Source organism: Lissotriton helveticus, chromosome 1_2 (assembly GCF_964261635.1).
Source record: "Lissotriton helveticus chromosome 1_2, aLisHel1.1, whole genome shotgun sequence".
Classification (NCBI taxonomy): domain Eukaryota; kingdom Metazoa; phylum Chordata; class Amphibia; order Caudata; family Salamandridae; genus Lissotriton; species Lissotriton helveticus.
The window spans coordinates 364,999,898-365,024,829 of NC_136058.1; the positions used below are offsets into that span (position 1 = coordinate 364,999,898).

The 24,932-nt window shown below is 45.9% G+C and overlaps 1 protein-coding gene across 6 annotated transcripts in view; it reads left to right on the plus strand.

Moving 5' to 3' along the window:
* The window catches only part of LOC144805765 (GPI-N-acetylgalactosamine transferase PGAP4-like), a 148,610-nt gene that overhangs the window by 85,667 nt on the left and 38,011 nt on the right, over positions 1-24,932 (plus strand). For 3 of the 6 annotated variants that reach the window (XM_078672256.1, XM_078672277.1, XM_078672274.1), the window contains one exon: positions 18,867-18,971. The gene's annotated coding sequence lies outside the window, so the exon portion shown is untranslated. Of the gene's footprint in view, positions 1-5,633; positions 5,810-8,372; positions 8,392-18,866; positions 18,972-24,932 lie in introns of those variants that run through there. The other 3 variants (XM_078672263.1, XM_078672268.1, XM_078672280.1) reach the window with 2 other exon arrangements.

Sequence of the window (24,932 nt, forward strand, 5' to 3'; positions counted from 1 at the left end):
ACAAAGATCGCGTGCTAGGTTTGACAATGCTTTGGACAGCGCCCCTCCTAGATGTTTGATGTGGCGCACCGCTGCCACGTTGTCCATCTTGAGTAGAACACAACTTTGGATCCTGTCCCTTTTCCAACACTCCACCGCGAACGAGCCCGCCATCAACTCCAGGCAATTGATGTGAAAGGCCTGCTCGAAAGAAGACCATCTTCCGCCGGTTGAGACTTCGCCGCACCGGGCACCCCAACTGGAGCCACTGGCGTCCGACTTTATTACCAGATCCGGTTGTGAGCCGAAAATTGCCCGGCCGTTCCAAGCCTCCATATGTTCGACCCACCATTGGAGTTCAGTCTTGTCCTCTTCTGTTAGCGGTATGACCTGAGAGTAGGTAAGGCCCTTCGTAAATGATAGGTCTTGAGACGCTGAAGGGCCGTGTAGTGCAGGGGACCTGGGAATATAGCCTGAATCGAAGACGATAGACGTCCCACCACTCTGGCTAAGTGGCGTAGGGAAATTGAAGGTTTTGTCAGCGTACGTTTGAGTTTGTGCTTTATCTTGGATAACTTCCGAGAGGGCAGGGACAAGGTAGCCGCCAACGAATCTTTCATGAAGCCCAGAAACTGCATCGTCTGGGAAGGGGTCAGCTCTGACTTGGTCTCGTTGATTACCAATCCCAGAGACTCCAAGAGAGACACTGCCCGCTGTAGCTGTGTCAGTTGACGCCGGGGACATTGACTCAAGATGAGAATGTCGTCCAGATAAATTATCAGTCGGGCGCCCTCCGATTTGAGACGTTCCACCACAGGCTTCATCACCTTGGTGAAACACCACGGAGCTGAAGACAGCCCGAAAGGAAGGGAGGCGAACTTGAAAATCTGAGAACCCCACTGGAACTGCAGAAAACGTCTGTGAGGGGGAAAAATCGGGATCGTAAGATAAGCGTCTTTGAGATCCAGGCGGACCATCCAGTCCTGTGCCTGCAGTAGATCTTTCAGGAGGTGAATTTTGAAATGTTGGTTATTGAGCCACTCATTGAATTCTCGAAGGTTGATTACGGGGCGTTAGCCTCCGTCCTGTTTCTCCACCAAAAATATGTTGCTGAGGGAACCTCGGGGATGTAGAGTGGAGGTGGTAATTGCCCCTTTCCGCAACAGCTCTGAAATCTCTGTGTCGATAAGACCCCTCTGTTCCTGTGTGAAAGTCATGGGCCATGGGGCAAATGTTTGAATAGGTAGATCGGAATACTCTATCTGAAACCCCTTGACGGTTTGTAAGACCCAAGCGTCGGAGGTAAGCAAAGACCAATTGTGCGAAAAAAACTGGAGTCTGCCCCCCAACTTCACCTCCCCCAAACTTTGGACTCTTACCTCTTTGGTTATTATAGGAACCATCGCCTCGTTCTCTGCCACCCCTACGCCAGTGACAGTTCCCGGTCGGGTAGAAGTTCCCGAACTTTTTCCGGGTTCTGGTACTGCCCTCTATGGGACTCGCCCTGCTTGAAGGAGGCTCTGTTGTAAGAATGGCCGGTTGAGCACCCCCTGCCACAACCAGTTGCCCCAAAAACACGAGGGGTGAAGATCAGTTTTATCGACTTTTGGGCCTTGTCCAAAGAGTTAAAGGTGTTCACGAATTTTCCTAATTCCTTCACGAAGGGGTCTCCAAAGAGATTACCCTCTGCAACCGGACCTGCTTCAAAGGTTGCGACTCCCCTAGCTTAGGATCTAGTTTTATGAGCAGGGACCTGCGTCACTCCGTCGATATAGCCACATTGGCGTTCCCCAGAAGATGGCTCTTTGTGCCCAGCTAGAAAGAGTGTCTGGGGAGATCAGAGTGCCCGAGGCCTTGGTGTCTTTGGTCATATCTAGAATCTTTGCCAAGGGCCCTGCTGTGTCCAAGAGTTTATCCTGACACGCTCTCCACGAGCGGTCAATGCCCTTCTTGGGATTGAAGACAAATTTTGCTAAAAGGGTGGACATCTTAGGATCCACTTTGAGAGTAACTGTCACCTTACCCTCTAGGGTGGGCCTCGGGCACTCAGCGCAAAGACAACTCATTACCTCCTGGTCTAGGGGCTTGCGAAGTCTGGCTGCCATGTAGGCTGCCACCTTGGGGGCAGGGACCCACTATGATGAGCACGGGTGTAACAGATCGTCTGGGTTAAGCATGTCAGTACCTAGGTCGTGAGATGCTGACCGAGTAGGTTTGGACGGGAGCCTTGGTCTCTCCGATTCCCCATCCGAAGTCTGGGGGGACTCGTCTGGGTCCAATGTAGCGACATCGTCAGGAACACCAGTGGGTTCCCCCATCGCTTTTTCCGGTTTGCTGGGTGGTTCAAGGTTCTTGGCTTCCATAAACGCCTTCTTGAGGCTAGAAAAAGCATCTGTGTCCACTCCCGCATCGTCTGGACGCTTATGTTTGGGTTCCGCTGTGCTAGTGGAGAGTTGGCCTGGAGGTAGGGGGGCATTCCCCGATAGGTCTTCCCTCTGGTCGAGGGGTTGCTTACATAGTGCCTGAAAAAGGTCAATCTTCTTCTCCAGAGGCACAACCACTTGGGACACCGCCTTGAGGATGGAGGAGTCCATGACCTGACAAAAATGGTCATCCACAGGCAGGTACATGACTTCCTCCTCCTCCTCAGTTTTCATATTCCATATTGGGACCTCAAGATCTAAACAGCACACATAGGGGAATCAATAGGGAAAAAACCCTGAATAAAACACAGAGAGCGTGCACTCAGTAAAAGGCACAAGCCTGGGACCAATACCCCCCTCCTTATTTATTCTGAGGAAATAGGAATTACCTGCCTGGGCCGGTCACTCCTATCTGGCACTGTCTTACCCGCTTCAGTGCGAGTGTTCAGGCTCCAGGCAGGGGCTCTCCAGGACAGTTATTAGCCCAAACACGGGTAAACTGACAGATAAAGCTGACACTGATAACGATCTTCCCCGCGGCTGAAACGACACCGTCTGAACCACGCTAATTGCCTAAAAGCAGAACTAGACGATTCGTTGCCGCGCTGGGGTTAAACACACTGAATCGTGAGCAGTGCGAAAGGGCGTGCGGTCCCCTAGTGGCGGGAGGCCTTGTTGACAATCACAACGGCCCCGAAAGAGCGAACTGCGCTCCCACGGCTGAACCGGTGGGGAAAAACACTGCGTTAACGCACAGCAGAAATCACAGTATGGTAACAAGCCCCACAATAATGCAGAGTAAGCAAAACAGGTCAATTACAAAAAATAAGCCAACATTATGACAGGAAAAATAAAGGCACTCATCTTGATTCTGCTGGAGCAGCGAAGAAATCCTCGCCTCCGCGTCATTAATAGAATTGAAAGCTTTCCTGCACGTTAGCTAGGAAATTTTGCATTACAGACCAAAGGTTTATAAGGCCCTATGGATCTTTAAAATACTGGGGTCTGAATGAAGCTCAGTGGACAGCTTGCTCCAAGCCTGTGGTATAACTATTGAAAAGGCTCTTCCACCCATTCTTGTCCTGCGGAACTTAGGCCCATTAACCAGATTTGCCAATGAGGAGCAAAATAGTCTTGAGGGGTATACGTTTGGGGTAGTAAGCATTATGGCATATACAGAGTTCCTTAAACCAGCATCTCTTCTGTAATGGGAGCCATTGTAACTTCCTTTAATATACCGTAATGCTGTTAAATTTCCCCAATCCTAAATATCCATTTAGCAGCCGTGTGCTAGACTAGCTGCAATTTGCGTATCATATTACCAGGGATGTTAATGTACAGTGCGTTGTAGTAGTCCAGCCTGCTTTTAACCAGGGCTTGGATTAGTAACCTGACTGTCAAGGGATACATGGTGAAATGTTTTTTAATGTCTTTATAACCATGAAGCAGTTATTCATAATTTTTGGGATGTGAGGCTTAAATGACAATTTTTTGTCAAATATGACACCCAAGTTGCGAGCAGCAGTTGTTGGGTTTGGACTGGGTCCTACTGGCAGAGGCCACCAGGAGGTGGATCAACACATTGGTTGCCAAAAACCACTATTTGAGTTTTGTCTTAGTTTAATTACAGATAATTAGCATTCATCCAGCTGGCTACCAACAGCTGCCGGTGCGGTTGCACGGGGGGATGTCAACAGACGACGAAATAGGGTAAATTGAATAAATAAATCCTATTTCATCTTCTGTCGACATCCACCCCCTCAACGCCCCACCGCTCTTACCTGCACCGGCCGCTGCTGCTGACTACTTCAACGATCAAAGGTTAAATTGGTTCTGCAGGTGGCTGAGATTGCCCTTCATGCGGATATTCATCTGAGATTCCTCTGCATATCCATAAAATTGGAAGCTAAAACAAGCAGTCAGATCAGCCAGAGGAGACATGTACATTTTAAAGATTGTAGGGCTGAGAGCGGAGCCCCGAGGGTCTCCGCACACTAAGGGCCCGATTGAATCCTTATAGCGCAGCGGTGCAAATGACTGTGTCACCGCTCCACCGAAAATAGTCGCCGCCTGACGGATTACTACTTTACAGTGGACGGGCGGGTGCCGTGACGGTTCCCCCTGTGGTGCCCTTTAATAGGCGCCAGTGCAAGGCACCGATATGACAACGCCTCACAAGTTTCCTGCACGGCATGGATTTGTAAGTCCATGCCAAGTAGGAACCAATGTGCATGCCCACAAGGGGGCACATGTTATGCCCCCCTGTGTGCATATGTCCGAGGAACTGGGGGGCTTGTAGGACCCCTTTTTTTACTCTCTCCTATGCTTTTCATGGCGGTGGAACTGCCATGAAGAGTCTGGCAGAGAGGAAACTCGTAATATGCTTGGCGGGACCATGGCGGTCCCGCCAAGCATATTGCGGCCCCTGACTGCCGGTCCTACGCAAGGAAATGGCAATTCCCTGGCAGAAACGTCGGTCCTAGTGCAGTTCAACTGCTTGAGTCGTAATCTGCCGGTCGACCTCTGTTGTGGCTGTGGCAGTGGCTGGATCTGCCACCGCAGTGCCACCACGAGTCTGGCGGTTTAAGGACTGCCAGACTCGTAATAGGGCCCTAAGTTTTTTAAGTTAGAGCGATACTATGCCATTTGAACAGCCTGTGTTCTACCTGTCAAAAAACACTTAAACCCCTGAAAATTATTTGCCTTAAATACCGATTTTGCCTAAGTCTCTCTAAAAGAGCCGTATTAGAGATTGTGCCAACGGCTGCCGACAGATCAAGGAAGATGATAGCGACTGAGCTCCATTCACACAGGATCATACGGATATTATTATTAGCATCAGCAGTAATCACTGTTTCAGTGCCAAATGAGGGCCAGACTGACATTTATTAATAATGTTATTTTCTTCACTTAAAGAAGATAGCGGCATGTTTACCCAACCTTCTAGAATCTTAGTTAAAAAAAGGGGTAAAGGAAATGGGGCGGTTAATGGCTGAGATGTAAGGGTCCAGAGTATGGTTTTTAGTAAGGGGAAATCAAGTGCAGTTCTGCAGAATGAGGGTACAAAACCACTCACTTAGTGAACAACTATAAATAGTGGTTATTATTACAAAAGTCACATCTAGTCGCTTTTATCAGTTCTTTGTATACCGTAATTTATTTTTATATATATATGGCTCCTTTGCTGTTTCTGCTTATGTAAGCCTTCCTATCCTTTCTAACTTTTTACAGTTTGTTTTGGCTAACATTAAGTCTTAAGAGTACCAGATGTCGATGGAGTTTTCCGATGTGCGTTGTCAGTTTTTAAGGGAATGACCTCCTATACGGCTTTTGAGAGACATTCATTGAATTGGTGAATGGTTTCATCCACATCATTATCAAACTGGACCCTAGAAATAGTGGTCAAGGTAAGCATTTTATTTTTCACTGTCCAATTTGGACCAGGCCTTATATGGTATGTTCCCAGATGGTGGTGCATGAGTTGTAACCTTTCCCATCAGCATATGGAAATATATAACCTTGTCATCTGACCAGGGAACTTCAATCAAAGTCAATTACTGCATGATTACCTTTTCATGGATATGATACAAAATGTGTTCTGCCTTATGTGTAGGTTCTTGAATATGTTGTGAGAGCTCAAAGACAAGCAGATACTTGCCAGCACAGAGACGTTCGACTCCTAAATGTTATCTAAATGTATGTTCAGGTCACCTAGTATGATAAGAAAGTTTGACTCCAGGCAAGTGGCTGAAAGTGACTCCTGGAGCGGCCTCTCTGGTCTAAAGCAGTAGAATTTTCACAGAACAGTTATTACTAGCTGAGAGCGACACAGTTAATGCTTCAGGATCTCTCATGGACTGAGTGTTCCAAGGAGAGCAAATATGGGCCTCTTTGTATATCTGTGCCACTCCTCACCCCATGCTGTCACTGCGGTTGACTCTGCGAATAGCATGCTCCTGCAGTACGGCTATTGCTAAATCTGGTTTGAGTCCTCTTTTTCCCAGGTTTCAGTTATAGTGTTATTTTTGTAAAGCACTCAAATACCTAAAAGGCATCTTGGCGCTACCTGAGTTTACAGAGGAAGAGAGAATGCCCCGAAGAGTGCGAATTATTGTACAGAAAAAAACAAGTTTTCAAGCCTTCCTTAAGGCCAGCAGAGAGGGCATGATTTTGATATGGGGCGAATTCCAGGCATTTGCTGCTCCTAGCACAAAGCTTCTGCCTCCGCAAGACAAGCGATGAAACCTAGGCACTGCTACTAATTTAGCAGACGCTGATCGAAGGGACCTGCCTGGCATGTACCAAGTAAAGCTTTCCCAAAGAAAATCTGGACCATGGCCATGCAGTGCTTTGAAAGTGGTACAAAGTGCTTTCAATGTTCTAATGTGCCTGACTGGGAGCCAGTGTAGTTTCCTGATAAACGTAGAAATGGATTTTTATTTAGGAATTTGAAACAGAAGCCGAGCTGCTGCATTTTGCAATACTTCCAACTTGTTTATGACATACTGATGAGCATTAAGATATAGCCTAATACGGTAGTTGATCTTTGCCATCACCAACGAGGTAACAGCTGGTTTCTGCAAATTGGCAGGAATGAAAGGCAAAATCTTTTTCAAAAGCCTAAGAGTATGAAACGCGTCTGAAGTAACTGCGTTCGCTTGATCAGAAAAAGTAAGTGTGTCACTGAACTTGACTTCCGAATTCTTTACTATCTTGATAGGGATATGAGGTGTACAGAGTTCAGATGGCCACCAAAAAAAAAGGTTAGGCCCAAAGATCAAAACGTCAGTGTTTGCTGAGTTCAGTTGAAGGTAGTTTCTGGTTATCCACTGACTAACTGTCATTGAATCTGGAATCACTTCCTGCGTCCCCTAGGCCTCATGACACAACACTTTGCGTGTCATCTGCATGTGAGGTTGGGGAAAATTCAAATGATCTTATAAGCTCAGCCAGCTGTTAAACATAGATATTAAAAAGTGTCAGGCTGAGTGACGAGCCTTACTGGACTACGTAAGAAAGAGAATATGCAAAAGAGTTAAAGGATCCTAGATTCACTGTTTGTTCTCGATCATTGAGAAAGGAGTTCAGCAATTTCCAGGTGGTTCCTGACACCCCTAATTTGCTCAGATGTTCCTTCAGCAACCCGTGATTACCTGTATCGAAAGCTGCCGATAGATCGAGCAGCATGATGCCAGCTCTTCCTCCTTGGTTTATAGTATTTCTGATCTCCTCACAGGCTTTAACCCCTTCGCCGCGGGGGTAATTCCCCCAAGGTGCGGGGGGGGCGGCGCCACAGTGCTTGTGACGAGCCCAGCTCGTCATGAGTCACAGTGGAGCTGTGCTCATGACGAGCTGGGCTCGTCACGACCCCGCACACTGATTAATTCTCCCGCACAGGCGGGTAATCAATCGCTCGTGGGTCACCAGCAGTGCGCCCAATGTGTGCATACGCGAGACAGCAGTCATTGAGTAGCCAAAGGACGGTCTGCGCATCGTATTTCAAAAAATTGCTAGAGCTCACACTTCTTAAGATGGATGCTCTGAGAAGGAATAAACATTTGGTGGCTCCAAGTGAGAAAAAACAATGTTAAAAACCCAGAAATGTTGCCTCCCAAATTTCTGTTCCCCGCTTAGTAAGATTTAGAACAGTGTAACAGTAAAAACATATCAAAACAAGTCTTACATTAGGCAAGTATGCGAGGCACAGTCCTTAAGTAGCTGAAGGATGGTCTGCACATAGTGTAGAGTGGAGTAATCTACATGAACACTGGAAGACATAAATCATCAAATAAGCAAACAGTCAATTCATGCAAAATAAACAACCGTTTAAGCACTCTGGTTGCTTTCATTTCTGAATTTCCAAGGTCTCATACTTGACAGCAAACCTCAACTGTAGAAGCCTGTTTCTGATACAAAATTTGTGTTTTTATACAGTTGGTCAAAGAGGCTTCTCTTCAATATTTACCCTAGAACTTCATCACTCATAAAGGTAACATTTTTCTTGTCTGTAAGGCCTTTTTTCAAAATATGATTACATAGTAAAACCTGCCAATGTTTGTTGATAATTATTCTGAATTTGTTACTTTGATTTGAGCATTTGGTGAGATTTTTTTTGTCATCTAATCAGATGATAATTTTTCTGCTCCTGGTTTGCTTGAGTTAGGTCATCTCTAGTGCAGGCATCCACTATGTGTGCTGCTTTTAATGTATAGGGTATAAAACCTTTCATTTCAAATCTTGTTTCCATTTCGTAAGCTATTGTATTCATCATTAAATTTACAGTTTACCTTTTATCTTAATGAACACTGTCTATGGCCCCTTCTGCTTGTGAATCATTGAGAAGAAAATACTAGTCCCAGTCCTGGCAGGCTATAAAATACTGATTAGGAAACATTGGTTCTCAGTCCTGTAAGCTGTGATCCCAAAGAGCCCACATCACTTGACTTCTTTAAAGAACACTACATCATGATTTTGTTAACAATCCACAAGCCAGCTACTTCTCCAATCACTTGTTGAATGTAGTTTTGCATTTGACCCTTTACAGCACTTTTCAGCCTTTTGGCTAGGCTCACAGTCCACAGATACCACATTCAAACAGGCTGTGAGCCACTAGCAAGGAAAGATAGTCCCTGAACCCAAGCTGTCCAGGAACACAAGCAGAATCAGCGAAGGATGCACTTCACAAGGTAAAGAAATGTAAAGCTCACAGAGAACAGGTATGCAAGGCATTTTAGCATTTAGAGTAACATCTAAGACGTGCAAGAAACCGACCATTAATATTGGAAGCGATACAGGGTGAACACTTGGGAGCTGCACATTGTAAGAAGGAAGTTCCTCATCCAGAATTGCTATTACAGATACTGCCTGCAAAATATCCCCACATGGGTGAGGGTCTGTGGATCTCATAACTTTTATTTTATAAAAGGTAACAAAGAAAACACAACACACAAGGAACACCATCTAGGTTACAGCTTTGTGCCTGAATCCTCACAATCACACAGGGGCCTGCAAGCAGTAACAGCAGGGAAACTTAGGACCTGATTCAGTCTTCGCAATTAGGGAGTAATCTCCGAAATTTGAATTTTCATTGCAGAGATTCTGCCCCGAGTGCAGAGACACCTTCACGACTACGGGGCCCCGCCACGAGTGCAGAGGCCAATTGTGATTCAAGTCCTTAATATACTGCCACGATAGGCAAGAAGCTAGAGGGAAACTGCTTAACAACAAGGGAAAACATAAGTAACATTTAGTAGAAAGCAAGCAATCTCAGAAAACGAGGAAACTGGGAACTAAAGCAGCAGAAATAGGAAGGCAACAAATTGGAAACTGAGAAGTAAGGATGCAGTAAATGAAAAGAAAGAACTGTACAAATGCTAAATACAGAAAGTAGTACAAGTTTAAGAAATAAGGTTGAGTAGGAATCATGCATACTCCAGTAATGAGAAAGCAGAAATCAACAGTATTAGCTTGGCTTAAACACTTCTCAGTGGTTCAGTTTATGGAAACAAGGATCTACAGCTGAAGAGTGCTGGTCCAGTAAACCTGGATGCAGTGCAAGACAGTAAAGAAACAAAGATACACTGGTAAACAGTACTTGTCCAGTAAACAAGGAAATGCATTAGCAAAGGAATTAGGAATTTCTGAAAACAGGTCAGCTAAATGGAATTAACCTGACCAACAGGAGACTGATTTAAAATAGCCCACTAATGATCCCATGCCACAGATGTGATAGAGATAGCACTTGACACTATATTTACTGATTCCCTCACCCATCCTTGGTCTTGAACCGTAGAGATGTAGGAACAAGTGGGGGATTCCAAGAAATGCAGTCCATGGCAGGAAAAGCACAGAGGTGGTTACACAACCTGACACAGATCTGTAAAGCAACAAGTCCCCAACGTTTCAGAAGAAGCTGGATATCTTTATTGGGATATGTCAAGGCGTCTGAGATGTTTGGTAGGAAAGGCATTTCTGCTATCACCAAGACAAGACCTGGATCAGACCTGAGTCAGAAGTTGAAAGCAAGTTCTGGATATTGCCGTAAAAGGCAAGAAGTCGGGACAGGAATATAGCGGGAGGTCCAGGGTCTTAAACCAACATTGAAAAATCTTGCACACTTCAGCCTCAGAAGCAGGGGGTAGATAGACATGAGACTCAGGAAGGGGTGACACTACTTGGACCGTAGATTCCGTGCAGTAAAAAAACCTTCACAGTTCTGTGCAAACTATGAATAGACCCAAGCACCTTCTTTGAAAAACCTAAGATTAGCAATAAATGTGGAGTGTCCATAGTTTAGGATATCTTCTTTCACTTTGGGACATTTTCTTCTTTATTACAGGTTGGTACAAAATCCTCAAAACATTACTTTTGTGTATTCCCTGACTGCTCAATATGAAGCATTGAGCTTTAAAATCAAAGACAGAGCTGTAGTTGTGCTCCTGCTCAGTCAGGAGTTTTACTCCAGTCTCTCCAGCTGTATGAAGAGCAGAGTTCAGCTATTGGGTGCTGTGAGGTCTGTTAGTAACTGGAGCACTGGTATTGTTGGCTCTGTGGATGCAAGGCTTGGATATGTGTTAGCTCTGCATTAGAAACAGCTTCACTACCAGGAATAGAAAGAGATGTGTCGTGATAGGTGTTCCTGAAGGACAGACAAACATGTTAGAAGTAGCGCCAATCAAAGCACTAGACAACACAATTGTCTCTACTCTCTGCCAAGTTGTATTCTTTACTTTAAGCCTAGCTACCAGAGCTAGGACAGCAGTAGTCATAATGGTGTGGGACGGCGACCCTTGTAAGGCTACTGCATCTAGTTCAAAGCAGGAAGCATTTTTAGGACGAAGACTAGTGTGACCTGCAGAAACACGAGATTGTAGTGACCTGACCACCAACGCAGGGCACTAGGACCCTGTGGGTCACAGGGCAGTGTCCAGGTCACTGGACACGACTTCCTGTGGACGGACAGGAAGAGGACACTACAGACTAGGACGACGACGAGGACAGACGTGCTGAGGCACCCTGAGCATGTATACAAATAAAGAACATTGAAATCACACCTGGTGTCCTGTGAGTTCCCTGAGAAGCTGATGCAGCAATATATGACAACTGGCGACGAAGGTACTTGAAGACTCCACACGTGTGTGTCCCTCGTGGAAGAATCACCGAAAAACAGGAGCACACCCTGCATCGCCGAAAAAGAAGGAAGAGCAGCCCCTCGATGAAGTGCGGCGACGCGGGAGCCCACCCCGAATGACAGCGGACTGGGAGCAAGATCGCCATCTGAGCCCCCACCTGATCGGGGGAGAAGCGCGCGAAAGAGAAGAAATCGGCGCGAGCTCTCGCGAGAGTCTCGGCGGCCATTTTGGGGTCAGGCGGTCTGGACCAATAAGAGAGCAGCAAAGCGGAGCGGCCATCTTGAAGTCAGGCATAAGAGGATTGGGTACGAAAGATCGCGAGACTTGGCGGCCATCTTAAGGTCAGGCGACCGGGCCAATAGGAAGAGCAGAAAAACGAGCGGCCATCTTAGAAACAGGCAAAACATTCGAGAAAGGCACAAATAAGGGATAAAGGCTCCGAAATAAGTGGAAAAGAGGTCTAATAAGCAGGAAAGTAAAAGGGCAAAGAAATTACAAAAGAAATTACAAGAGGGAACAAAGGGCAGCCAGTAGAAAGGCAAGGAAAATAAATAAAAGTACAAAGGACAAAGAAAAAAATAAAAATAAAAAGATAAAAGAAGAAAACAAGAAGAAAGTGACAAAAGATCAGAAAGAAACAAGTACAAAGACAACAAAAGGAACAAGAAAAGTAAGAAAATGGCAGAAACAAAACAAAGTGCGCAATATCGCACACCACTGCCTTTCAGTGTATCAGAGCCACAAGTGGGAATACGATGGGAGAAGTGGATTGTGAAATTCGAGCGATACATGGAGGCGACCGATGTAGTGGACGGAAAGAAACTAGGACTATTCCTAAACCTAGTGGGGGATGAGGTGGAGGACCTCCTCATAGCACTGCCCCCGAGCGAAATAAAAACATACGAAAAATTGATAAAATGTCTGACGACCAAGTTCGACCCCCAAAGAAACGTCGATTTTGAAAGATATAACTTCAACGTAGCATTTCAACAGCCGGATGAGTCAATGGACGATTTCGCAACAAGGCTGAGAAAGCTAGTGGCCCACTGTGAATTTGAAAAATATGACAATGAACAGGCCCTTCGCCTACGACTGATAGAAGGCTGTCGCGACACAGAGTTTCGCACGAGACTACTTAAAGAACCTAGCACTGTAGAAAAGATTCTAGATCTAGCAAGAGCGGAAGCAAGGGCAATGGTACAAGCCAGGCAGATGGACCGGAGAGGAGAACAGATACACCGAATGACAGTTACAAGCAAGACGGGCAACTGGAAGAAAGGATCAAAGGAACAAGGGACAAGGAAAGAAGGTTCTCAATGCTACAGATGCGGTCTGGATTTTCCACACCGAGGAGCATGCCCGGCATTCGGTCAGACATGCAGGAAATGCAACAAAAGCGGCCATTTTGCCACCATGTGCCAAGGGGCACATTTCAAAAATGAACGAGGAAGACCAAGAGCGACAACCACCAGGCATGTACGACACATGGAAGTGACCACCAGGAGCTCGTCGGCAGGGTCGGGAGACGAGGAAGAAGAGGAAAGAGCAGCGGGAAAGGTAGAACGCCTATACCTCATGTCCACGGATGAAGGGCATGAAGAGGAGCACATCAGATTAGTGGATAGGAAGTCAATAAAAAAGACGGATTGGGTGACCATCGACGTAGGGCCCCATCAAACAGAATTTGTGCTGGACAGTGGGGCCACATGTAACATCATGTGTGCTACGGAATATAATAAGATGAAGAAGAAACCACCACTAAAACCGTCAAATGTCAGAGTATTCACCTGGGGTGCACAGAATCCAGTAACGAACATGGGAAAATTCACGGACACCATGACGCACAAGGGCAAGACTGTCACAGAAGAAATACATGTGCTACGTGGAGACATTCCCGCACCATGTCTACTGAGCAACGTAACGGCGAAGATCATGGGCCTACTAAAGATGATGTATCATATGTCGGACAGAGAGAACATATTACAAGAGTACCCAAAGCTAACGAACGGACTTGGAAAGCTGAAAGGAAGACAAATAACTTTGCACATAAATGAATCAGTCAGGCCAGTTGCCCAGCATCACCGAAGGGTGCCCATCCATCTACAACCTCAGGTGGAGGAAGAAATAAAGGCACTATTAGAACAGGACATCATTGAGCCAGCAGAGGGGCCAACGCCATGGGTGTCCCCAATAGTGGCGGTACCAAAAAAGGACGCCGCACAAATTAGAATATGTGTGGACATGAGAATACCCAACACAGCCATCGAACGAGAACGACACCCAGGGCCGCATCTAGATGACATGATAAGTTGCCTGACGGGAATGAGGAAATTCTCCAAGCTCGACTTATGCAAAGGGTACCACCAACTGGAGCTGGACCAGCAGTCCAGATACATAACGACCTTCTCAACGCACCTCGGATTATTTCGCTACAAGAGATTAAGCTTCGGAATATCGTCAGCAGCAGAGATATTCCAGGAAACAATCAGGCAGATCATCAGACCGATCAAAAACAGTCTGAACTATAGTGATGATATCTTGGTGTTTGGAAAATCTGATGAGGAACACGATAAGGCCCTGAGAGAAGTGTGTTCACAGCTAGTAGTAGAGGTGGGCCTAACAGTAAATGAGAAGAAATGCGAACTGGGCAGAGAAGAACTAGTATTCTTCGGACACATCTTTTCGAAGAGAGGGATGAGACCAGATCGTGGCAAAATAGACACCCTTGAAAAAACAAAAGAGCCAAAAGATGTCGCTGACGTGCGCTCATTCCTCGGCCTTGCCAGCTATTGCGCGAGATATATAAAGGACTTCGCGACAGTGAGCACGCCACTGAGAGAATTGACGAAGCAGGGCCAGACATTCGAATGGACCACAGAGTGCCAAAGGGCGTTCGAAGAAATAAGGGCATCAGTAACGGCAGTGGACCACCTAGCCTATTTTGACCCGAGCCTATGCACCGAATTGACAGTAGATGCCAGCCCGGTAGGCCTTGGCGCAATACTAGCACAACATAAGCCCGGAAAAGACTCACCTCGACAGATAGTGGCCTACGGAAGCAAGAGCTTGTCGGACATTGAGAGGGCATACTCTCAACCAGAAAAGGAGAGTTTGGCGGTAGTATGGGCATGTGAGCACTATCACATGTTCATATACGGAAAACCATTCACGATAATAACAGATCATCAAGCACTAGTAACCATCTACGGAAACCCAAACGCCAAGATACCCCCAAGAATTGAACGGTGGGGGATCAGGCTGATGGACTACAACTTCACGATTGTCCACAAACCAGGAAAAGATCAAAATCCAGCGGACTCCATGTCACGGCACCCGCTTCCCTATCAAAAAGGTGGCACCACAATGGCAGAAGAATATCTAAACTTCATCGTGAGACAGAACACTCCGGCATCAATAACAAATGAAGAACTAGAGCGAGAAACAAAAGGAGACCCGACAATGAAGGCCATCGGAATGGTGGTACGGCAGCAGAGATGGAGACACGTCAACAGCAACACCATCACAGAGGAAGGAGTCAATAAAGAGGAACTACTGGCATTCAAAAAGATAAGCGAAGAGCTGTCTGAAACAGAAAAGGGAGTTCTGATGAGGGGCTCAAGAATTGTAATACCACGTCGGCTAAGAAAGAGAACAGTTGAGCTAGCACACGAGTCGCATCGAGGCATTGTAGCGACAAAGAAGATGTTGAGAGAAAAAGTGTGGTTCCCGGGATTGGACAACATGGTGGAGGAAGAGGTATCGCACTGTCACACCTGTCAAATAACAGGACCTCCTGCCAAACCGACACCATTGAAAATGTCGGAACTGCCACCTGCAGTATGGACAGAGTTGGCAGCAGACTTCTATGGGCCATTGGAGAGTGGAAAATACCTGCTAGTGGTCATCGACGAATTTTCAAGATTTGACCTACTTGGACTCTGATTAGTAAGGGATAAATGATTCTTATTTAGAAAGGAAATGTTGCCAGGTTTAGTGTTGTAGAAACACGATTAGAAATAGGTTAAAAGTTGTAAGGATTAGTAGCATATGATTCTTTGAAGGGTTCCGTGACACCAAACCTAGCACCAAAGGAGTAGAAAGAAGTGTAGATGGTGTAAAGGCTTTTTCAGGGAAGTTCACCAGACTGCTCTCTGTGATCAGAGTTTGTAAAGAAACTGACATATGTACAGAAGAGTAATCTTGAACAGCGGGTTTAGATTCCCATTTAAACTCTGTTACTGTTCTACAACAGGATCGTGCATGTTTATTCCTCTTTCTGTAATTCTAGAACTTTAAATGTATTTATATTCAATGTTGACAACATCTTTTTATGTAAGGACGGTTATGGCTGGTAGCAGTTCTAGACTCTGGGTCATGCTCACATGGACATTTCTACTTGCTGCATGTTTTCTCACAGGTTTCCTTTACTCTGGACACATTATTACATGCAGCCTCTTGAGTGTTTCACCCCGTAGTCTTTACTGATGTTGGAGACTGGGCTACATCCTTTGATTGAAAACAGAGGGTATTCAATGCATATGGCCTTTTACTGTTTTGTGGTGGAATATTCTATTTTGTTAGCAGTTCTAATGCAAATGTAGTTCTTTGTGTAGGTGTTCCATATTTTGGTTTATTTTCTTCACTATGAAGGCACTGCACTGTGGGAGGTGCCGGGCTTTGCTCTCTTTCTGATCCCCTTTCCCCTTTCATTTCTTTTGGTGAGCCATGCCTGAAGCTACGATGGTCTCTTGCCCAGGTCTGCCCACTGTGTTAATGGCAATTAAGCGCTGAGATATACCTGCAGGTATGAGTCCTTGCGCTATGTTAAGTGGAAATAACATAACAACAATGGCATGAACCAAGGGGCAGCCATGCATTAGGCAAGCCTGTCGGTGCCCCTCTCCACTTGTGCTTGGTGCAGAGAAACACTCCATGGATCTTTTGAGTCCCATCCACCCGCCATGCCATGGTTTCTCTATTTGAGTAAATGTAATGACCGCTATTTTCTCAAATATGGGTGTCTTAGTTTGCTATAAGGTCATCACTTACCACAGTCCCTTCTCAGAATGCCTAAAAACACCACACTTTTAGAATACCTATCTGAGAAAGAAATAATACTAACAGCTAAAGATACTACAGATCATAGCTTCGAGGGTATGTATAGCAACGCCTCCCGACGACTCAGCAAAGTCTCCCGACGAACAACGCGCATCTACGCGAGCAACGCACCTAAGTACGAGTAGCAACGTCTCCCGACGAACAACGCGCATCTGCACGAGTAACGCACCTAAGTACGAGTAGCAACGTCTCCCAACGAACAACGCGCATCTGCACGAGCAACGCACCTAAGTACGAGTAGCAACTTCTCCCGACAAACAACGCACACCTGTGCGAGCAACACCTTCCGGTGAAAATGAGTACATACCTCTTACACTATGATGGGTTGGTCTACCTGCAATTTGGATACTCCTGCTTCGGAGCCGATTTCCCTTCCGTATCTACAATTACCCATTAGAGGGGAAATAGCCCATCCCTCTGTGAGTACTTGGTAAAAAAGGGGCCCGACCTTCCTCCAAAAGGAATAAGGACAAATCATATATTCCAAGGGTCTTTATTACATGATAACAGAATGACAAGGAAGAAGAAATAACTAAATATCACAGTCAATCATCAACACATACATATACATAGAACCTGAAAATAAAGGTATAGTTAGATAAAGTTAGATATACATGGAACACTTCACCATATTTCTAGGCATCTGTAATCCGAAGAAGGGTCCGACTCTCTTTCCCTCTCTGGTTGGGTCAGGACTCTTTGTTCCACAAACACGACTGCACGTCTGCACCGTGATGTTTCACCAGACCACTAAAACCGCCAGGCCAGCATCTCACCCTCACTTGGACCCGCTTTCACTAATATAGAATGTAGCTCTCTCTCGAAGCTTCTAGAAGATCCCACCTACCGTTCTCATAGGATTCCTGTACCACCTCGTACCAAGCACACAACAGTAGCTGGCCAAACGTTTGTTATGGCTCCAGCGCGAAGAGAGCACATTCCACCAATAAGAACCGGTCCTCTCTGGTTCACTGCTAGCGAACAACACATGGAAACTAAAACATTGCCTTTCACCTGAAGAGGCTCAGCAAGATGGTGTCAGAAAAGAACATGGCATCGCTCGAGCATAGGCCTTTAGGCCCGAAATAGAGCAAAGGCAGTATATAAGAAGGCATAAGATCATGCCAAAGCAAGTAGGCAAGCCCTGCCAATAGGTGAGGTAAAAGTCGAAAACAGAGCATCACACATGTTCGAGTGATAGCAGCATATACTGAGATGGTGGTGGGCAACGGTCATAACCGAGCCAATCAGTACCAATACCTCTGTCACTACAGGAAACAACTCCACAATCCTAAACATATGGGGTCTGAACAATTACGTATGGAACAACTACGCAGGCCCCCAAACATATGGACCTAACTCGCAACGATACCTTTACATACAGAAACCTACATCTGTGTAGTAGAAAGCCTGTTACTAAGGTTACGTTTACAAATGCAAGATGTTCACAAGGTACATTGGGAGAATTGTGAACATGTATTAATAAGGTTGAGTTTCTCCTCCATGCCATAACTACGTAAATAAGCGGGAGGATGAATGTGTGCCTCAGTTTACATAAGTAATGTTACTACAAGTGTGGTTTTAATTTAGCATACCCATGCCCACTGCTCCTCTGTGTATTAATATGTCTACGCTTTGTACTACTCCGAACGAAAAGACACAGGCACACCTGACCACAATTACTCCAGGTAAAATTACAACCTGAATCATAAATACATGTCATAACTAGGGCCCCTCTGTAGTGTGTTGCCTGGTCCCTACCGGATCCTGCAAGATCTGGTAACATGCAGAAAACCCCCACTCAAGAGCAATTGAAGAGGAGACATACATTTGGGGAACTAGGTGGTTGACTACTATGGTGAACTAAATGCCTTGCATGCACATGTCCTCAGTGGAGCAAAGAGGAAGTCATATGGCAGAATGCTGTTGTATTGAAGGTACGCACTTTATGGTACAGTAAGATGTGTATTGATGAACAAAGATGAATGAAGCATATATTTGCAAGGCCATAGCTGTACTCCACGGTGACACTCCCTGGTAGCAAACCGGGATCCTGCTTCTATGCAAGGTAAGATTCAGCATCACATGTGGTAGAGCAGTATATGCACTGCTATTGTCATCAAATCCGCCTACACCATTCATACACATGTAAAAATAAGGCATTCATACAAAGGCAATGCATGCTCATGCTGACTTGTGTCTCCTTTCCTCCTAGCCTCTATGCGCGCACCTTTGCAAGGACAAACCGGAGCGACCAACACACTTGTGGCAGTGGGACCACTAGGACTGTCACAACAGGCTCTCCTCATCTCTCGACAAGGTAGGTGTTGACGCAAAATCTGACCAAACTGCATACTTAGAAATGTACCACAAAATTGGTCCAATGTCAAAACAGTGCTTCACCATAGGTTAGCCTATGTGAAGGCATCTCCACATATATATGTAATGATGAAGTGACTCATAGGAGCAAGCCTCAGTTGGCGGCCCATCAGCCACCCTACTCCACCTACGCTGGTGTTGCTCTGCTTTTGGTGCCATGCTAGGTAGCCACTCAGACTAGACGGACAACGCAGCCTAGTAAGTGTGCCTACACATAAACAGGTATATTACACTGCATGTCTGGGTTTGCAGACTGTCAATGTCACTCTGTCACACGCAAACTAATGCAATAAGCGTATTGTGGGTTTTTGGACACGTCTATTGACCACTCAAGACCGTCACTGGTGTCGTTAATTTCTAGGTCTACTCTCAACAAATGTGTTTCTAATCATGTTTACAATTATGACAATCAACAATGGTATACTCAATCGGGGGGACAATGGCTCTTTTGTTCTAGGTCAAGCATACATGCCCTGCAACGTGTAGGTCCTACAAAAAGGTATGCAGATTTTAAGGGAAGGGAAGGACAGATCTAGGGGAGGCGGGAGACCAGGTAAGTGAAGGGACAGGAAATGGGGGTAGTGCTCCAATAAGGAGCAAGGGCCCTCACACACCCAGAGAGGTGTCATGCTTCATCATGGAGCAGCTCCACGTTGGGCCGGTGCTGCAATGCCCAATGGGCCCCGGAGGGGGCTCTTTGTCAGAGGTCTTCCGGATTGTAAGCCTGAGGCCCCATGTGAAGGGGTGGTGGGGCAGATGGGTGTTGAGTAGAGTGGGTGAATTGTGTGTGTTAAAATTAGCTATGAGTGTCCTTGGAAACGTGTAATAGCTGGACACTAATGCTATGGCTAAAAACAGACTACAGGAGTCGTGGCTGGCTAGGAGAATTAAACCTGATGCAGCTCAATTTGTGTGTTAGTGGTTAAAAGGTCGACATGTTTCACACCTCTATTCTCCTAATGGATGAGTGGCGTTTCATCAGGACCGGGGGAAAAACCTATTCTACTCTGTATAAAAGAGACGGTCAGGAGGGCATCCTAAGGTGTACTGTCCCTGTATCTTGGACTCAAGCGTAATCCAGGAAGGGGGACAAGGGAGTACGTCCTTCTAGCGAACCTATATAAGGAGTTGATGAGGGGCATCTGCCTGGATATCCAAACCAACCGCTACACTGGCGGAAGGGAGTTACCACCAAGTAGGTGCTCCAGTGTCAGGGACCGCCTGGCGTCCGGACGTTTGTAAGTCCCACACATTGGAGTACCTACTTGGTGGTAACTCCCTTGCCATCCTGCCACTGCTCTCCAGTAGTTTGGGATTTTAGGACATTCCCATAAAATATGTAAGAACATGCCCTTCCGTCCATATCCCTGCGTGCACCTATCATAGATGGCTTTTCCAATTTTGAGTGTTAATGTTCTACTATTGTATACTCTACGTAATATTGAAATGAAAATTAAATTTATAAAGCATGACTAATACCTGAGGGTGTCTAGGCACTGACTCAGAGAGAAAAAGAGAGGGCTGCAGTGAAGATTTGCTGGTTAAAAAGCCAGGTTTTAAGCGCTTTCCTAAAAACTAACATATCAACTTTGCTTTTCATTTCCCAAAGGAAGGAATTCCAAAGTCTGGAGGTGCTCACTAAGAAGCTTCTGCCGCCCCAGACAGCCTTTTTGTATCTGGGCACTACAAGATAAGGTGCTGAGGCAGACCACAGCGACGTGGAAAACTGTGCTTAAGGAACTCCGGGCCAGTTCCATGAAGAGCTTTAAAGGCAATGCAACAAGCATTAAAGACAATGCGCTTTCTGATTGACAGCCAGTGCAAGTGGCCCAGCACAGAAAAAGAAGATTCATGCTTAGGGATGCCTAGAAGGAAGCGCGCAGCAGCATTTTGTACAACCTGGATTTTAGTCAGGAACTTTTCCTGATGTTAACGAACAGGGTATTGCAATAGTCAATCAGGGACTGATTTGCATATGGCCATGTCTGAACTGTGGTGGCAGAGTGGGCTAAAGAACGGTGATGGATTAAACCCAGATCTTTTGACTGGGTGTGAGTGTTTGATTGGTTCATATGCTCTGTCCATCACCACCCCCTTTTGTACCGCTTTGTTGGCCATAAGTTGGCAGGGTATGCCCAGACGTGAGTCACTTGCTCACTTTGCCACTGGATTCAAGCAAGCCTGGCTGAAGACGGCTGGAATGCCAGAAACCGGTCCTAGGAAGCTTGATTCCGGTCCGGGGAAGGCATGGCTTGGCAGTTAAAGCTGGACTGTTCCCATGAGGCATAGGGTCAGACTGATTTGCATATGGCCATGTCTGAACTGGGGTGGCAGAGTGGGCTAAAGAACGGTGATGGATTAGACCCAGATCTTTTGACTGGGTGTGAGTGTTTGATTGGTTCAGATGCTCTGTCCATTACCCTCCCTTTTTTGTACCGCTTACTTCTCTATTCAGGGCACCTGTGAGAAGTTGGCCTGGTATATGCTGTCCACTAATTAAAGTGGGCACCCTGTACCAGTCCAAACAACCTATATGGTGATTTAAGAGGACAAAAATACCCTTAAAAAGCTATCTAAGTGGTAGTTGTGGAAAGAAGCCTTCAGGCTTAGTCTTGAAGGAATGTTAAGCATCTTGTTTTACCAGAATGCAACCTTATAGTATTGGTTAAATGAAAGGAGAACCACATAGTAGTTATAAAACTATGTATTTAAAGTTATAACACACTCTAAGTACGACACAGTATCTTCTGCACAAAGATACTCACAAAGCACACAATGCTGTAGCCCTGAAACAATTGTAAAAAGCACTAATACACAGTGGGCTCCAGGGGAAGACAAAACCATATACTAAAATAATAGTATAAGAACCAGCACTCGAGTCAAGACAGTGTCTAGAGGATGTAGAATCGCTGGGACCCCAAGGAACCACCCATGGTGAGTACGTAGGGACCCTAGGGAGGACGGTTGCATTGTGGGAACACATCTGCGTGCTCCGTACAATTCTATGAGAGAGTCGCAGTTTTAAAGTTTAAGGACCCTTCTAAGTGGACTTCGAAGAAACCCTGTGGAAGTTAGAATGTTGGAGAGCCACCCCACCCGTAGAGACGGTAGTACCAGAGCTACCTGTCCCAGGGAAGAAGGGTGCATAGGTCTGAAGTGGCGTCAAAAACTGCCGTCGATCTCTATGGAGGACTTCGAAAAATATATTACTCTACAAAAAGGGTAGCCTGAACACCTTCCAATATTTTCATGAAAATTAATATGTTATTTCTTATCTTTTCACGATTTTTTATCTGTGTTTTTATCAATGGTGCATACCCCAGATCTGCCTGACTACCCCCGTCAGGTAAAAAAATGTCCAATGACACTTAAAACCTACAAGTCACCCCTATGGCAGGCCTTGACAATCCTGAAGGCAGGGTGCTTGGCTCTAAGTGAGAGGGTGCCACAGCATGAGCAGGTCACTCCTGCAACCTACGGAGTCCATTCTCCTGGGTTGTTAGTGCTGCAGCCATTTACGACATATAGAGTGGCATTATGCGACTGCGTGATGACCAACTCTAAAACTGCTGAAAGTAACCCAATCCTGCTTGGTGTCAAACAGAAACGAGCTTTGTGAGGTTCCCAGTACCAGCCTTCTAGTCCCGGTCAGCCCAAAAGGTTTGCTGCTGACCAGAGACACATTTCTGCCTTCCAGCTGCTGAGCCAAGCTTGAGCAGGGGAAGGCAGAACAATAGGCATCCTGTCACAGGGAGGTGTGACCACCTCTTAGACAGGATTTAGTGTATTAGGCCAGGGTGAGTGTGCTTGCCAGCAATTAAAGTCTGCATGAGGGGCACATTTGGTGTCCCTGTGCAGAGTCCAGTTCAAACCAGTCCAAGAAGCCGATGGCTTCTACTCTGGCGCAAAACTGGACAAAGGACATGGAAGTAACCTCCCCACTGTCCAGATCCTCCCCAGGAAGGGTCGCCTGAATCTGTCCTACCCACTCCCGTGGGTACAAAAGGGTTTACCTGCTGTAGGACCCTTGATATGAGGTGGACAAGATTCTGACCAAGAAACCACTAACCTTCGACCGTCTGGACACTCTGGACTTCATTTGGACCCGACTTATCTCCCTCTCCGTCCAAAGCATCGTCTGTGCCCCTGCACCATACAGGCTCCGTGTAGGACCCGTGGAGCATCAAGGACAACTGAAGATATCGCCCATGGAGTGAAGGAGTCATTCCCCTGCAACCGCAAGCACAACATCACGATTGACCAGTCTTCTGCTCGTGAGCTCCTACGGACTCCGAAGGCTCCAGTATCTCAGGATGTGGGTTTCCAAGTCCCTCGAGGTCCGAGCTGCCTTCTCACTAAGTTTGAGACCAGAATCCCTCGTGGGGGCTGCAATACCCGTACCCCTGTGCACTGCATACTTTGCAAGTGCATATGCTTGTTGCCGTTTCCAAAACAAGTGCACTGGACTCAGAGTAGCCCCAACCTCTGGCCCCATTTCCTACAAAGAACTCCGGCCTCCTTGAACCGGTGCTCTGTGGGCTGCTGCTTTGTGAAACTGCTCAAGGTCCCCTAGCGACTCCTGTGCCTCCAGCCTGTGGGTCCTCTTGAGAGTCAACACTGCTTTTAGTTGCTCTGGGCTTGCCCTGACTCCCCTGTGTTTGGTGAGTCTCCTGGGCCTTGCTGGTCCGAACCAAACCTTTCTTGACCTTCTTTGTGGGTTGCCGCTGCCAAGGGCTGTTTGGTGGCGCTCCCACCAGCCACCAATCCCTCAGCACCCGACATCCTTCGTGGGACGGCTTGTGTCCGGCTCCTGGTCATCCTTGACATCTCCTGGTCCTATTGAGTGATATATTGAATGAAGTATAGGCTGAGAAATAGGCTAGTGCATTGGAAATGCTAAATTAGAAGAAAGTGATAAATATATAGATCCATAAGTACATTAAAAGTATATAGATACATAAAAGAAGTAAGTACATTTAGATTAAATATATTGATAGAGGCACAGGATGAGAAATAGGGTAGTGCATTGGATATGCTTTTTCAGGAGAAAAGTAACAGACACACAGCTCCAAGTACATGGAAGGTACATAGATGTACAATGGAAGTATGTACATGTAGACCAAAAATGAATTTTATTTATTGATGATTATTATTATTAATATTTTTTTTCTTCTCTTAACAACATCATTGTTTTACATGTTTTATAAAGTAATACACAAAGATAGGTACATATCTATAGTGAAAACAAATGCTTATATACAGAGGGATATGCTGTAAATTTCTATTTCCTTATGGTGCTTATGTGGGGGAAAGCCAGATCTTGAGTAGTTTTCTAAAGATGAGGTGGTTGTCGGTGGATCTTATGTTGGGGGGTAAAGAGTTCCATAGTTTGCTGCTTGAACAGAGAAGGATGTGCCACCCATTGTTTTTTTCCTGTATGGTGGGATTTTGAGGCGAGATGCTCCTTTAGAGCGTAGGTTCCTTTGTTGAATGTGTTTGGTGATTTTATTCCTGATGAAGAGTGGTCCTATTCCATGTATTGCTTTGTGGGTAATAGAAAGCAGCTTAAACGTGGATCTTCTGGCAACCGGTAACCAATGCAGGGCTTTCAAGGCAGGGGAGATGTGGTCTCGTGGTTTGATATGCAAGAGTAGTCTGGCAGCCGAGTTCGGAATCCATAGTAGTCTTTTCATGGTCATTAAAGGTGATCCGTGGTAGAGGCTATTGGCGTAATCGAGTTTGGATAGAACAAGGGAGATGGTAGCTTGGACCTTTTGTGGAAATCCCAAATGAGGGAAAATTCGTCGCAGCGTTTTTATAGTAGGAAAGCTTGATCTTGCTAGTTTATTTACTTGGACATTCATCGACAGCTTGGAGTCCATGGTCATTCCGAGGTTTCTTA